Source organism: Mus caroli, unplaced genomic scaffold, assembly GCF_978045245.1.
Source record: "Mus caroli unplaced genomic scaffold, Mus_caroli_1 scaffold_8, whole genome shotgun sequence".
Taxonomy (NCBI): domain Eukaryota; kingdom Metazoa; phylum Chordata; class Mammalia; order Rodentia; family Muridae; genus Mus; species Mus caroli.
In genome coordinates this window covers 129,474,687-129,490,306 of record NW_028227263.1, presented here as the reverse complement: position 1 = coordinate 129,490,306, position 15,620 = coordinate 129,474,687, and positions in this window count along the sequence as shown.

Sequence of the window (15,620 nt, the reverse complement as noted above, 5' to 3'; positions counted from 1 at the left end):
TTGTAACTTTGTAAAGAGAGGGTTGCGGGGGAGGATGTGGGTTTCAGGATTAGGTGTGAGGAGGGACAGGAGAGATGTCCAGATGGCTATGAGAATGAATGGAAAACAGCAACTGACAGGGGAGGTTGGAGGATCTGGAAGACATGCTAGAAATCTGGGGTGGAGGAGACATTCAAACTGTGACTCACAGCATTGGAGATATGCAATATGAAGTGATCACCAGTAGAGGGTAGGTACAGTAATCCACTTACAATACTTTTGACCTAAAATTTATACTGTCTAGAAGAACTGTAGTCAGGGAGGTTGGAGGAGATTCTGAGGAAATAGCCAACCAATAACCAGCCCAACTAAAGACCCATCCTATGGTTAAGGAACAATCCCTTATGCTATTAATGATATTCTGTTATGCTTGCAGACAGGAGTCTAGCATGACTGTCCCTTGAGAGGCACCATCCAGCAGCTAATTCAGATAGATGCAGAGACCCACATCCCAACAGAGGATGGAGATTGGGACCTATTCTATAAGTATTTAGGGAAGGATTGAGGGGCCCAAAAGGGGACAGGAACAATGCAGGAAGACCAACAGAGTCAACTAACCTGAACCCTTGGGGCTCTCAAAGCTGAAACACCAACTAAGAACACAAGGTGGACCTAGCCCCTACCCCACTCCACCATATATATGTAGCAGTTGGACAAATTGTTCTTCATATGGGTACCAAACAACTGGAGCCAGGGCTATCCTGAAAGTTGTTTCCATTCTCTAGGATATGTTATTTTAGCTGGGCTGTGATGTCTGGTCTCAGTAAGAGAGAAAGTGCCTATCTCTGCAGAAATTTGTTTTGCCAGTGTTGGGGGTATATCAGTGGGGGTCTACATATCTTAGAAGAGAATGGGAGGTAGTAGAGATAAGGGTTGTAGGAGAGTATGATTGGAATGAGGACAGGAATCAGGATATAAAATGAATAAATAAAACTTTATTTTTATCATAAATTTTTATTGTAAGATTCTTTCACTCCATTTTTCATAATTATTTCCAATATATTCTAAACTATTATAAATTATATTTTTTCTAAACATGTCCATTGTTGACATTTAGGAATACTACTAATTTTTGCATATTAATTTTGTTTAATCCAACAACGCAGATAGGCAAGCAGATTACAACATTTTGCTGTCTACAAGGAACACACCTCCAGGATAAAGACATACAATACCTCAGAGTAAAGGATGGATAAATTCTGCCAAGCAAATAGTCCCCCAAAAAAGTTGGAGTTGCCGTTGTCATATCCAATAAAATAACCTTTCAACCAAAAGTTATCAAGTGAGATAGGGAAGGAACCTTCATATATATTAAAAGAAAAATCCACTAAGATACAGTCTCAATTCTGAACACCTATGCCCAAACACAAGGGCAACCTCATTAATAAAAAAAACTTACTAAAGCTCTGAACACACATTGAATCCCATACAATAATATTGGGAGATTTCGCTGCCCCACTCTCACTAATGTATAGGTCATTGACAGAGAAACTAAACAGAGACACAGTGAAACTAAGATAGGTTATGAAACAAATGGATTGAATAGATATATACAGAATATTTCACCCTAAATTAAAAGAATATACCTTCTTCTCAGGACCTCACTGTGCCTTCTCCAAAATGAACATATAATCTGTAACAGAACAAACCTCAAATAGTACAAGACGATTGAAATGATCCCATGTACTTTATCAGATCACCTTGGACTGAGGCTAGACTTCCATAACAACCAAAAACCAGAAAACTTATATACCAATGGAAACTTAACAACTCTCTTCCTAGTGAGAAATTGGTCATGGAAGAAATAAAGAAAGTAATTAGATGCCCAGTCCTTTTTGCTGGGGCAGATTCTTGGCTGGTCTGCTTCAGTGAATACACCATATTCTGATCTATTCTATAAAACTTGATGCACTCTGAGCAGTTGAGGATTACTGCACTCAGAGTAATTGAGGATCAGCTGAACTCAGAGAAGTTGTACAACAGATTGAATATTTCACTGAAGACACAAGAGTTTGAAGGGCTCCCAGGAGTTCTCTACCCCTGTGAAGAGCTCCTAAGTTGGAGGCCCACAGAAGGTAGTCTGCTACCAAGGATGCAGGAGACCTGAAGTAATCCATGGACAAAACAGGCAGACTCCAGACAGTAACCCAGACCAACAAACACCAGGGATAAGCAGATGGCAAAAGGCAATTGCAAGACAATCAACAACAGAACCAATATCCGAGGACATCATCAGAACACAGTTCCCTCACAACAGCAAGCCCTGAATACAACAGACCTGAAAAATCAGAAAGATGACACAAAATCATATCTCATGAAGATAATAGAGTCTTTAAGAAGGATACAATAACTCACTGAAATAAACACAGGAAAACACAGATAAACAGGCATAGGAATTGAATAAAGTCATCCAGAACCTAAAAGTGGAAGTAGAAATAATAAAGAAAACACAAATGGAGGCAAACCTGGGAATGGGAAACCTAGGAAAGATGTCAGGAATTACAGATGTAAGTATCAACAACAGAATCCAAGAGATAGAAGAAAGAATAGCTGACAGGACCCTGCTATAGCTATCTCTTGAGAGGCTATGCCAGTTCCTGGCAAATACAGAAGTGGATGCTCACAGTCATCTATTTTATGAAACACAGGGCCCCCAATGAAGGAGCTAGCGAAAGTAACCAAGGAGCTATAGGGGTCTGCAAACCTATAGGAGGATCAACAATATGAACTAACCATTACCCCTCAGAACTGTGTTTCTAGTTGCATATATAGCAGAGGATGGCCTAGTCATCCATCAATAGGAGGAGAGACCCCAGGTCTTATGAAGATCATATGCCCTAGTATAGGGGACTTCCAGGGCAAGGAAGCAGATTGGGTGTGTTTGGGAGCAAGGCATGGGGAGGTTATAGGGGACTTTTGGGATAGTATTTGAAATGTAAATGAAGAAAATATCTAATAAAAATAAATTAAAATTAAAAAGAAAAAGAAGAGAAAATCTCAGGTGTAGAAGATAAAATAGAAGAGATTGATACAACAGTCAAAGAAAATTTAAAACATTAAAAAACTCCTACCCCAAACCATCCAAGAAATTCAAGACACGTTGACAAAAACAAACAAACAAACGTAGGAATAATCAGAATAGAAGACAATCAAAGGTTCCCAGCTCGTTGGACCTGAAAAAGTTTTCAACAAAATTATAGAAGAAAACTTCCCCAACCTAAAGAAAAAGTTGGCCATAAAGGTACAGGACCCCCATAGAACATCAAATAAATGGGACCAGAAAAGAAAATCCTCATGTCACATAATAATCAAAACACTAAAAGGACAGAACAAAGAAACAATATTAGAATATTTAAGGTGAAAGGGCCAAATAACATTCAAAGTTATCAGAATTAAGCAAGATTTCTGCATAGAGACTTTGAAAGCCAGAAGAACCTGGTCAGAGGTCATGCAGAATCTAAGGCAACACAAATGTAAGGCCAGTCTACTAGACCCAGAAAAACACTGAATCAACACATATGAAGAAACCAAAATATTCAGGGCAAAACCATACTATATACCAGCCCAGCCCCTATTATAGGAATTATAGAAAGCTCACATACGTATAGAAACTGAACAACTGTACTCAATGATAACTTGGTTAGGGAAGAATAAAGAAAGAAATTAAAGACTTTCTGGAATTTCATGAAAATGTTGATACATCATACCCAAACTTATGGGACAAAATGGAAGCAGTGATAAGTGGAAAGTTCATTGTATTATTTGCCCTGCTAAAGAAATTGGAGAGATCTTAAGCTAACAATTTAACTGATCACCTGTGAGCTCTAGAATAAAAAGAAGCGTACTCACTTGAGTCAAATAGAAGGCAGAAAACAGTCAAAATCAGGGACAAAATCAACCAAACACAAATAAAGAAAACAATACGAAGAATCAACAAAACCAGAAGAAAAAACAAACAAACAAACAAACATCAGATCCTACTCTAAAAGCCTATACTCAACAAAACCGAAAAATCTAAAAGAAATGGAAGTTTTTATAGACAGACACCACATACCAAAGTTTAATTAACATAGGTAAACTATTTAAATAGGCCCATATCACACATCGATATAAAAGAAGTAATTAAAAATCTCCCAACCAAAAGAAGTACAGGGCCTGATGGATTTTGTGCAGAATTCTACCAGACCTTCAAAGTCTTGATACCAATTTTCCTCAAACTATTCCATAAAATAAAAAGAGAACGAACACTACCTAATTTCTTCTATGAAGCCATAATTACTCTGATACCTAAACCACACATGGACCCAACCAAAAAATAAAAACTCAGACCAATCTTTCTTATGACTATCTATGCAAAAATACTTAGTAAAATTCTTGCAAACTAATTGCAAGAACACATCAAAACCACCATTCACCATGAGTGAATTCATCACAACCATCAAGACAAATTCATCCTAGTGATGCAAGGTTAGTTTAATATATGAACATCCATTAATGTAATCCACTATATAAACAAACTCAAATTAGAAAATCACATGGTCATCTCCTTAGAAGCTGAAAAAGCATTTGACAGATTACATCACTTCTTTGCCACACCCACTCCAGTAAAAACTGAGTTGCAGGCCCAAAAGTTTGGATAAAATCCTAAGGCAAAAAGTTTTAGGGAAACATAGTCTTCTGAAGCCTTGGCATCCCATAGCATGAATGCTCCAAACTTGTCCTTGCATTAGACAATGAATCAATCTGTGTTTTGTATTATTGTTTTATTAGAGGTACTTCCAAACAATGACTTGTCAAATACCTAAGCAAAATTCACCTTTGCTTCCTGGCCTTCACCAATGTCCTAGGCAGTCCTTGAACTGACCCTGGTCTTAGAATTCTGTAAGAATGTTACCTATTCAGTAACATTCAGAATTACCACTAGTATTATAAGAGAGATAGTGAAAGAAATAAAACATTACTATATACTACATAGAATTAGAAATTTCTGGGCAACCTTAGCAAAGTGAGTTTAGAATTATATCATAATTATGTATGGCACACTACATTGCTTAATAGAAGAAAGTCCCCAACAATGTCACTTACAATAACAGCCACATCAATTCCATTTACAGGAATTTACAATGGTTTAGGAAGAAGATCTGGCTGTGGTTTAAGGAGGTATTGCATTATTCATGAGAAGGTTAGCTAGAGTGGAACTCCCTGAACTTGGGCATGAAAGCCCTTAGTCCAGAGTGTAAAGATCTCATACCTGTCTTCTAAAAATGTAGTTGACCTTAGATAGAACAGACTTTGTCTCAGTTGTTTTATTGCCTAGTTCCTACCAGTCTTTATTTATGTAGTCCTCTGTTTTGGATAAGAGTCATTAATCATCAGAAAACCTCAATGTACCTTGACTGATGTGTCACCTAAATTCCTTATTTTCTTCTGTAGTAAAAATGTAATGCTCGCTTTGAGAAATTATATTCAGATACAGCACTCTCTGTGTCTGTCTGTCATCCTCTCCAACTCCTTGCTTGCCTGATTACCGAAATCCTGGTTTCTTGTGGATTGAGGGACTGACTGAGTCCAGTCAATGGCAGCTGGCAACTTGAACAGGGACTTTGAACAGGTAAGACTCTCTCTCTCTCTCTCTGTCTGTCTTCCTATTTTCTACCTTCTCTCTTTCCCCTGCATTTCTATGAATCTCTTAAACCATAGACAGTCTCTGCTCCATCAAGATTCCACTGCACACTCTGTTCAGTGTTGGGAACCTCTTCCCCTATTCCTTCTCTCCTGCAACCCTGGGGTGTTAGAAAGGTTGCTCCAATGAGGTCCCTGGTCCGGGGCTGTCCCTTTTTTAAACCCACTGCGTGGGTCACACAGGGACCTGTGGAAAAGTGTCCAGCAGCTCTGCCTGCATCTGCCTGCCCTGTGCACAGGAGCACCTTCCCTTCCCCTGGGCCCCCACAGGGCCTCCCTTTATTTTGTTCCATAGAGCTTACAATGGCTTAAAATCGTTCCTTTTTTTCATATACTGCTAATTCTCAAATTTGCAATTGATGTGCTTATATAACTCAAGTTAAGAAAAAAAATACTATTCCTTTAAAGGATTGTCTTTGGACATTTAAGAACTCATCCTAATTTGCCTGGTCAAGATCTCAACTCCCTTTTAAATAGCCACAAATAATATAAAATATCTTGGGCTAACTCTCACTAAACAAGTGAAAGTCCTATAAAACAATAACTTCAAGTCTCTCAAGAAAGAAATTAAAGAAGATCTCAGAAATGGAGAGATCTCCCATGCTCTCAGATTGGCAGAGTTCACATCATAAAAATGGCCACCCTATCAAAGGCAATCTATAAATTCAATGCAATTACCATCAGAATCCCAATACAATTCTTCAAAGTCATGGAAAGCACAATTCTCATATTCGTTCGGTGAGGCAAAAAACCCAAAATAGTGAAAACAATTTTTAACAATAAAAGAACAGCTGGGGAAATGAACATCCCTGACCTCATGCTTTACTATAGAGCTATAGTGATAAAAAATGTATGGTATTGGTACAGAGACAGACATATTGATCAATGAAACAGAACTGGAGACATGGGAATCAAACCACACATTTAGGAATCCTTGATCTTTGTTAAGGATGCTAAAAATATACAATGCAAAAAGAAAGCACCTTCAATAAATAGTGTTGGTCTAACTGACTGTCTTTATGTAAAAGAATGAAAATAGACCCATTATTTGTCACCTTGTACAAAGGACAAGTCCAAGTGGATCAAGGACTATAACATAAAATTCGATACACAGAATCTAATAGAAGAGGAAGTAGGAAAGAACCTTGAACTCATTGGCACAGGGGAGAATTTTCTATATAGAACTCCAAAGGTTCATTCTGTGAGATTAATAACTGATAAATGGAAATAACTCATGAAAGTGGATAGCTTCTTTCTGTAACACAAAGGACATAGTAAATAAGACAAATTGTCATTGTACAGATTGGGAAAAATATCTTCACTAACGCCCCATCTAATAGAGGGCTAATATCCAAAATATATAAGGAATTCAAGAAGTTAGTCAGCAAAAAACCAAACAGCCCAATCAAAAAATTGGGTATAGAACGAAACTGAGAATTCACAAATGAGGAATCCCGAATGGCCGAGAAGCAACTAAAGAAATGTTCAAATTCCCAAGTCATCAGAGAAATGCAAATCAAAACGACCCTGAGATTTCACTTTTTACCTGTGAGAATGGCTAAGATCAACTCCTCAGGTGTCAACATATGTTGGAGAGGATGTGGAGAAAGAGGAACACTCCTCCATTGGTGGTGGGATTGCAAACTGGTACAACCACTTTGAAAATCAATCTGGAGGTTACTCAGAAAATTGGAAATAGGTTTACCTGAAGACCCAGGTATACCACTTTTGGGAATATACCCAAAAGATGCCTCATCATGCCACAAGGGCACTGTGTTTATAGCTGCCTTATTTGTAATAGCCAGAAGGTGGCAACAACCCAGATGTCCCAGTACAGAAGAATGAATAAAGAAAATGTGGTTCATTTACACAATGGAATACTACTCAGCTGTTAAGAAGGAGAACATCCTGAGTTTTATAGGCAAATGGGTGGAAGTAGAAAATATCATCCTGAGTTATGTACCTCAGACCCCAAAGGAGATGTATGGTATGTACTCACCAATATGTGGATGTTAGCCACAAAAGTACAGAATTCCCAAGATACAGTCCACAGAACTCAAAAAGTTCACCAAGCTTAAGCGCTCAAGTGAGGACACCACAGTCCCAATTGGGTGGGAGAAAAAGGCATTCACAAGTGGGTTGTGAGAGAGGGACCTGGGATGACAAGGGCTGGGAGGGATGGGGAGAAGAAGGGATCCTGATCTGTTGTTGAGTGAGGGAAAAGGACTAAAGCCCTGAAGGAAGGCAGGTAGAATGGAAACAGACATCTTCAGGAGATAGGAGGTTGGGGGGATCCTCCAGAATGTACCAGACCCCTTCAAGGTCAGAGATTCTGAGGAATCAAAGGGAGGGATTTTAGATAAAATGCCAGAGAGTAGGGAGAAGAAAGTTATAGAGGCCAACTCCAGCAGGAAGGCAGGACATCAAATCAGGGAGAGGTGACCCATCCCACTGTCAGAACTTTGACTCATAGTTGTTCCTGTCTGAAAGAATTACAGCGAGGAAAATGGAGCGGACCCTGGGGAAAGGAAGGTCCAGCAACAGGCTCAAAGTTGGATCCAGCTCCATGGGTGGCTTGCACACTATTATTTAGGCTATGGAGCACTCACAAAAAGGGTCCTAGCATGACTGCATTCAGGAAGTCCCAGCAAGCAGCTGAAAGAGACAAAGGTAGATATTTGCTCCCACCCAATGGACAGAATTAGCTGAACCCTGTTATTGTATCCCATCCCGCGGGATTCAGTTACTCGTGGGTGCAAGGGAGACCACAAACCTGGAAGGAGATGGGAGGAAAAAAAAAGAGAAATAGGAGACCAAGAAGGATACCTATCAAGGTCTCATTTATTATGCTGAGGTGCCTTCCTTTTAAAGCATACATCATGGGGAATATGGGAGGGGTCGAGCGAGAATTCTACAAAGAACAAAGAAATGGGCAACTGCTGACATGGGGGCCGAAGTCAGGTGCCAAGCAGCGGGTACTTTGCATCTTATCTCTGGAACATTGATCCTCCTCAACAGCTTTGGGAGTCAAGCTGGGCTCAGGTGCAGCTCATGTCCTTGGATGTCATGGGAACTCAGGAAGAAATATGGAAGAGGGGACTGTTATTCAACTTTTACAGCCTTAGGTGTTAGGAAGGGAATAAGGAGGAAGGGGGTGGCAACCAGCTATAAGTACAAGACCCTTTGGCTTGTTAGGGAGATTGTGAAGGGCTCACTTTCTCACCGGATGGTCTCTGACATTGTTGAATTAGGGAAGGATGAAAGAAGCTGAGAAGAATGGCAAACCTATAGGGGTGTCAGCAGTCTCAGTTAATCTGGACCCTTGAGATCTGTCCAACACTGGACCACCAACGAGGTAGCATACATCAGCTGATATGAGTCTCCCAACACACATACAGTAGAGGAATTCCAGGTCTGTGTCCATTCAGAGATGATGCACCTAACTCAAGTGACTGGCAGCCCCAGGTAGTTTAGTGGTCAGGTGCGGTGGGAGGTGGGTGCATCCATGTGGAGTCTGGATGAGGAGGAGTTATGGGATGTGGAGCAGTCCAAGTGCCGGCCTGGCAGGTGCTGATAACATATGGAGTGTGAAAACATTAATAATTCATTAAAAGAAAAAAGAAATAAATTGAAGCCTTATAAATATAAGACCGAATCTCAATATAATTTTGATTTGTATTTCCCCTCCAGGGCCAATCCCAGTGGGATTCTTCTTTCTTGTCTGTTCTTCTTGATGTAGAGATGAGGGAAGAGCATCAGCAGAGAGTAAGACTTGGTTTCATGAGATACAGGCATAAGACTTTGTCTTACCAGATATTTAGGGTTGTTGTATAATAATAAACAGTTTACTTATTGTACTGGCTAGTTTTATGTGTCAACTTCACACAGGCTGGGGTTATCACAGAGAAAGGAGCTTTAGTTGGGGAAGTGCGTCCATGAGATCCAGCTGTGAGGTATTTTCTCAATTATTGATCAAGGGGGAAAGGCCCCTTGTGGGACCATCTCTGGGCTGGCAGTCTTGGGTTCTATAAAAGAGCAGGCTAGGCAAAGCCACAAAAGAGCATCCCTCCATTGCCTCTGCATCAGCTCCTGCTTCCTGAACTGCTTGAGTTCCAGTCCTGACTTGCTTGGTGATGAATAGCAGTATGGAAATGTAAGCGGAATAAACCTTTTCCTCCCCAACTTGCTTCTTGGTCATGATGTTTGTGCAGGAATAGAAAACCTCACTATGACACTTAGATCTAAGTCTATGTTACCTTGCTACTGTAGTTGACCTGCCTCCTGCGATCATCTGAGATCAGAAACTAGTTTCTTCCTAAAACTATCAAAGGATTAAGTGAATAGCCTTTGTACTATCTCAGCAGGAACTCTACTGCTCTATCAGCCACCTATTTGTAAATAGCAGGAAGAGAAAGGGACACTTAGAAAAGTGATTAAAGTATTTATTACTATGTTGTAAAAACATTCCTATGAAAGCAAACTTAGGAGAAAAGCAGAAAGATCCAAAGTGGGGTAGGGCTAGGGGAAGGGGCAAAAATCCTAGTAAGGGAAAAAATGTTCTAAGGGAAAAATTCTTCTGTATTTGCCTCTCATTATTTGTCCTCAGTACTTATACATCTTTCAGAATACATGGTCACATGTTACAAGGTTCTTCACAAGTTCACACAAATAAATCATATCATAAATTGAAATAGTTTTCAACAGAGAATATTTACATGCAAATCCAATAGGAGTAATTATCTGGCTAAACATCCATCACCAGGTCACAAATTCACAGGTTTACAGAAGGTTTAAAACTATAACTAAGATATTAGTGAAGTTTTGTATAGAAAAACCAGTCAATATTTTATCTTCTATCCTCTAACCTGTAAAAAGTCATTAGATCTCTTTTATGACCTTTGATTAATTGTTTTACAACCTCTTGGAATGTTCTCTGAGTAGGAGAGAGTCTGGTTACTACTAAGAGAATTTAAAGTGTGACACGTGGGAGACTCACGAGTTCTCATTGCAGTTTTTATTATCAGAAAAGGACCTAATAGCAGTCCCACTACAAAAAAAAAGCATATTAATCACAAATATAATTTAGGAATTCTTTTAGGATAATCATTAAGACATAAGAAGTCATCTATTTGTCTATATAGCATCATTTCAAGAAAATGCATCTTTGTGTATCTGCAGTGACCTGCTCCAAAGGCTTGTGCTGTTACTTAATGATTGTTATATAGGTTTAATAACAACAGGAAAAGTATATTAATAGTAGGAAACTTTCCTAAAATGTATTTCCTTAAAGCACTTCCCAATAAGGGCAACCCTGTCACAGATTATATTATAATCAGAAGCAGGCCATCTCAGAAAGATCACGTGCTAGATATTACCTTGTCACATTATGGCTCCTGACAACTGAGAATTGATAAACGAGACCTCATGAAACTGAAAAGCTTCTCCAAGGCAAAGGACATAGCCAATAGGACAAATAGGCAAATTACAGACTAGGAAAAAACCTCAATAACCCCACATCCAATGGAGGGGTAATAATCAAAATATATTAAGAAGTCAAGGAGCTAACCTCCCAGAAACCAACCCACCAATAAGAAAATGGAGAGTAGAGCTATACAGAGAATTTATGACAGAGGAATTTCAAATGACCAAGAAGCAGTTAGAGAAATATTCAAAGTCCTTAGTGATCAGGGAAATGCAAATCAAAATGACATTGAGACCCTTAGACCAAACCTCACACAAGTCAGAATGGCTAAGATTAAAAAAAAAAAAATCAGGTGATAGCACCTCCATTGCTAGTGCGATTTCAAGGTGGTAAGAACACTCTGGAAATCAGTCTGGTGGTGCCTCAGAAAATAGGATATACTACTGCCTGAGGACCCAGCTATACCACTCCTGCACATATACCCAAAAGACACTCCAGCATGTAATAAGGACATATACACATGCTCCACTATGTTCATAGCAGCCATATTAATGATAGCTCAAACCTGTAAACAACCCAGATGTCCCTCAACAGAGGAATGGATATGGAAAATATGGTACATTTACACACGAAATACTACTCAGCTCTTAAAAACAATGACTTCAAGAAATTCATAGGCAAATGATGGAACTTGAAAATAATATCCTGAGTGAGGTAACTCAGTCACAAAAGAACACATACAGTATATACTCACTGATAACTGAATATTAGCACAAAAGTTCGGAACATACAAGGTTCAATTTACAGACCATATGTAGCCTAGGTGAAGGAAGTCCAATATGTGGATTCTTGAGTGCTTCTTAGAACTAATAAGAAAATACTCACAGTTGGAAATATGGAGACAAAGTGTGGAGCAGAGACTGAAGGAAAAGTCATCTAAAGACTGATTCATCCGGGAATCCATACCATATATAGTGACCAAATATGGATTCTGGGAAGGGCTTGGTAATGGAAGACTAATATGGCTATCTTCTGAGAGGCTCTGCCAGTGTCTTTCAAATACAGAGGAGGATACTCACAGCCAACCATTTGACTGAGCATGGGGGTCTCTGATGAAGGAATTGGAAAAGAGCCTGAGGAGCTGAGAGGAGTTGGTTTGCAGCCCCATGGAGGGAGCAACAGTGTCATCAGGCCAGAAACCCTGGAGCTCCTGTGGACTGAACCACCAACCAAAGAATACACATGGAAGGACCCATGGTGTTGATATCATATGTAGCAGAGGATGGCTTTGTTGGACATCAGTGGGAGGAGAGGCCCTTAAGCCTGAGGGTTTTCAATGACCCTAAGTAGGGGAATGCCAAGGAGGGAAGTTGGGAGAGGGTGCATGGATGTGAGAGTATCCCAATAGATTCAGTGGGAGGAGGGAGGAGGTAGGGATTTTCCAAAGGGAAGACCTGGAAGGGGAAAGCATTTGAAATAAGAACAAAAACAAAAACGAAAACAAAAATTACCCTGAGATTCTTCCTCATACCAATCAGAATGACTATGATCAAAAACCCAGGTGACAGCAACTGTTGGGGAGAATGTGGAGAAAGAGAAATATTCCTCCATTGGTACTGGGATTGCAAACTGGTACAATCAATCTGGAAATCAATCTGGAGGTTCCTTAGAAAATTGGAAATATATCTCCCTGAAGCCACAGCTATACACTTGAGCATATACCCAAAAGATATATGTGTCCACCATGCCACAGGGACATTTGATCCACTATGTTCACAGCAGCTTTACACAATGGAATACTACATAGGTATTAAGAATGACGACAATATGAGTTTGCAAGCAAGTGGATGGAACTCGAAAATATCATCCTGAGTGAAGTAAGTCAGACCCAAAAGGACCCACATAATATGTACTCACTAATATGTGGCTTTAGTCAAAAAACACAGGATATTCAGGATATGATCCACAGAACTCAACAGGTTACCGAGCTAAATGGCCTAAGTAAGGGTGGTTCAATCATACTAGGGAGGTAGCAAAAAAAAAAAATCATGGGGGCAGAAGGAGGGAGAGGAGGGGAGAGGTGGAGAAAAGGGGAGCATGATCAGGTATTGGCGGTGACATAGGAAAAAGCCCTTAGGACCAGTTGAAGGAATGGAAATATGCAATCTTGGGGATATGATGTGTGAGGACCCTCTAGAATGTACCTACAACCTTGGAGGTGAGAGTTTCTCAGTACTCAAAAGGAGGGACCTTAGATGAAATGGACAACACTGGGGAGAGGGAACTTGTACAGTCCACCTCCAGATGAAAGACAGGACATCTATTTGAGAGATGGGCTTGCCATTCCACAGTCAATAACTCTGATCCAGAATTGTTCCTTTCTAAAAGAACTTCAGGGGAAAATATGGAAAAAAAACCTGAAAGAAGTGACTGGCCAAATTTGGGATCCATCTCAAGGGGAGGCTCCACGGCCTGTTACTATTATTGATGCTATGGTGTCCTTACAGACAGGAGCATGGCTGCCCTCTGTGTGGCCCAACAAGCAGCTGACTGAGATAGATGTAGATACTTACACTCAATCAATGGACTGAGTTTGGAGACTCCTGTTTCCCTTGAATTAGGGAAACACTGGAAGAAGATGAGAAGGAAGGCAAACCCACAGTAAGACCAGTAGTCTCAGCTATCCCAGACACCTGAGATGTCTCAGATACTAAGCCATCAATCTAGGCAGCATATACTAGCTTGTATGAGCACCCCAAAACATACATATACAACAAAGGACTACCTGGTCTGGCTTCTTGAGAGAAGATGAATGTAACCCTCTAGAAACTTGAGGGCACAGGGATTATGGATGTCAGAGGGCTGGTGCAGTTGTGGGTTGGAAGTTGAGGGATTTGAAAAAAGGGGAGGAAGAATGGTATGAGGAATTGTGGGAGGTAGGACTGGGAGGTGGATAATGACTGGACTGTAAAAAAAAATAAAGTTAATAATAAAAGAAAAATGCCCTGCAACCAGAACTTACGGAGGCATTTTCTGAATTGAGGTTCCCTCCTTTAAGAAAAGTTGTGTCAAGTTGATATGAAACTATTATGATATATAATATTATATAGTATAATTACATTGTGGATATGGGTCACCACTTCTGTGTGGAGGACAAAAAGAACTCTGTGGGGAGTTATTACTTCTTTCTGCTTTATGGATGATATGCAAGGAACTCATTACATTCAGCTTGCAAAGCAGGTGCCGGTATCTGCTGTGCCAGCTATTGATTTTAACATTTTTTTTCCAACTTGAAGAAGGGCACTTTACAAAGTCATGTTAGGAGGCTACCCTGGTGGTCTCTACACTGTACTGGCTAACCAACAGTAACAATAAATGACCCTCTGCTGTTACACAATTATAGCTGAGGAGAAATAAAAGTATTTTTCTCAGTGTGAGGGTTTGGGCAATGTATTTATGTGTCATTGCCAGGGAAGAACACACAGACAATAAAAGGATAGCAAATCTTATTCCTCCCTGGCATAATTAATAAGTTTGGCTTAGGCTAGGATTATCAATAAGAGGGATGATTCCATCCACACTCTGAGAGGGTGTAAGAGGTTTTGAATTTTCTAAATCCCACTGGTTTATGGTCTGAATTCCTTCATTGGATTAATGTGAGAAGAGGAATACATAATCAGAGATGGTATTGGCACCTCCAGAAAGTTTCATTTCTTTCCCTCATAATTTATTTTTTTATTCAAATTACATCCCAGTCGCACATCCTCCCTTCTCTCCTCCTATCCTAGTCTTCTGAAAATGTGACCTTACAGCTACTATCCATTTGTTGTGGATTGCCCTGTTGCTGTTTGTATTTTTTTTTAATTTTTAATATTTTTATTACATATGTTCCTCAATTACATTTCCAATGCTATCCCAAAAGTCCCCCATAGCGCCCCCCACTTCCCTACCCACCCATTCCCACTCTTTTGGCCCTGGCATTCCCCTATATTGGGGCATATAAAGTTTGCAAGTCCATAGGGCCTCTCTTTCCATTGATGGCCGACTAGGTCATCTTTCGATACATATGCAGCTAGAGACAATAGCTCCCGGGTTCTGGTTAGTACATCATGTTGTTCCAACTATAGGGTTGCAGATCCCTTTAGCTCCTTGGGTACTTTCTCTAGCTTCTCCATTGGGAGCCCTGTGATACATCCAATAGCTGACTGTGAACATCCACTCCTGTGTTTGCTAGGCCCCAGCATCGTCTCACAAGAGACAGCTATATTTGGGTCCTTTCAGCAAAATCTTGCTAGTGTATGCAATGGTGTCAGCATTTAGAAGCTGATTATGGGATGGATCCCTGGATACAGCAGTCTCTAAATGGTCCATCCTTTCATCACAGTTACGAACTTTGTCTCTGTAACTCCTTCCCTGGGTGTTTTGTTCCCAATTCTAAGAAGGTGCACAGTGTCCACACTTTGGTCTTCTTTCTTCT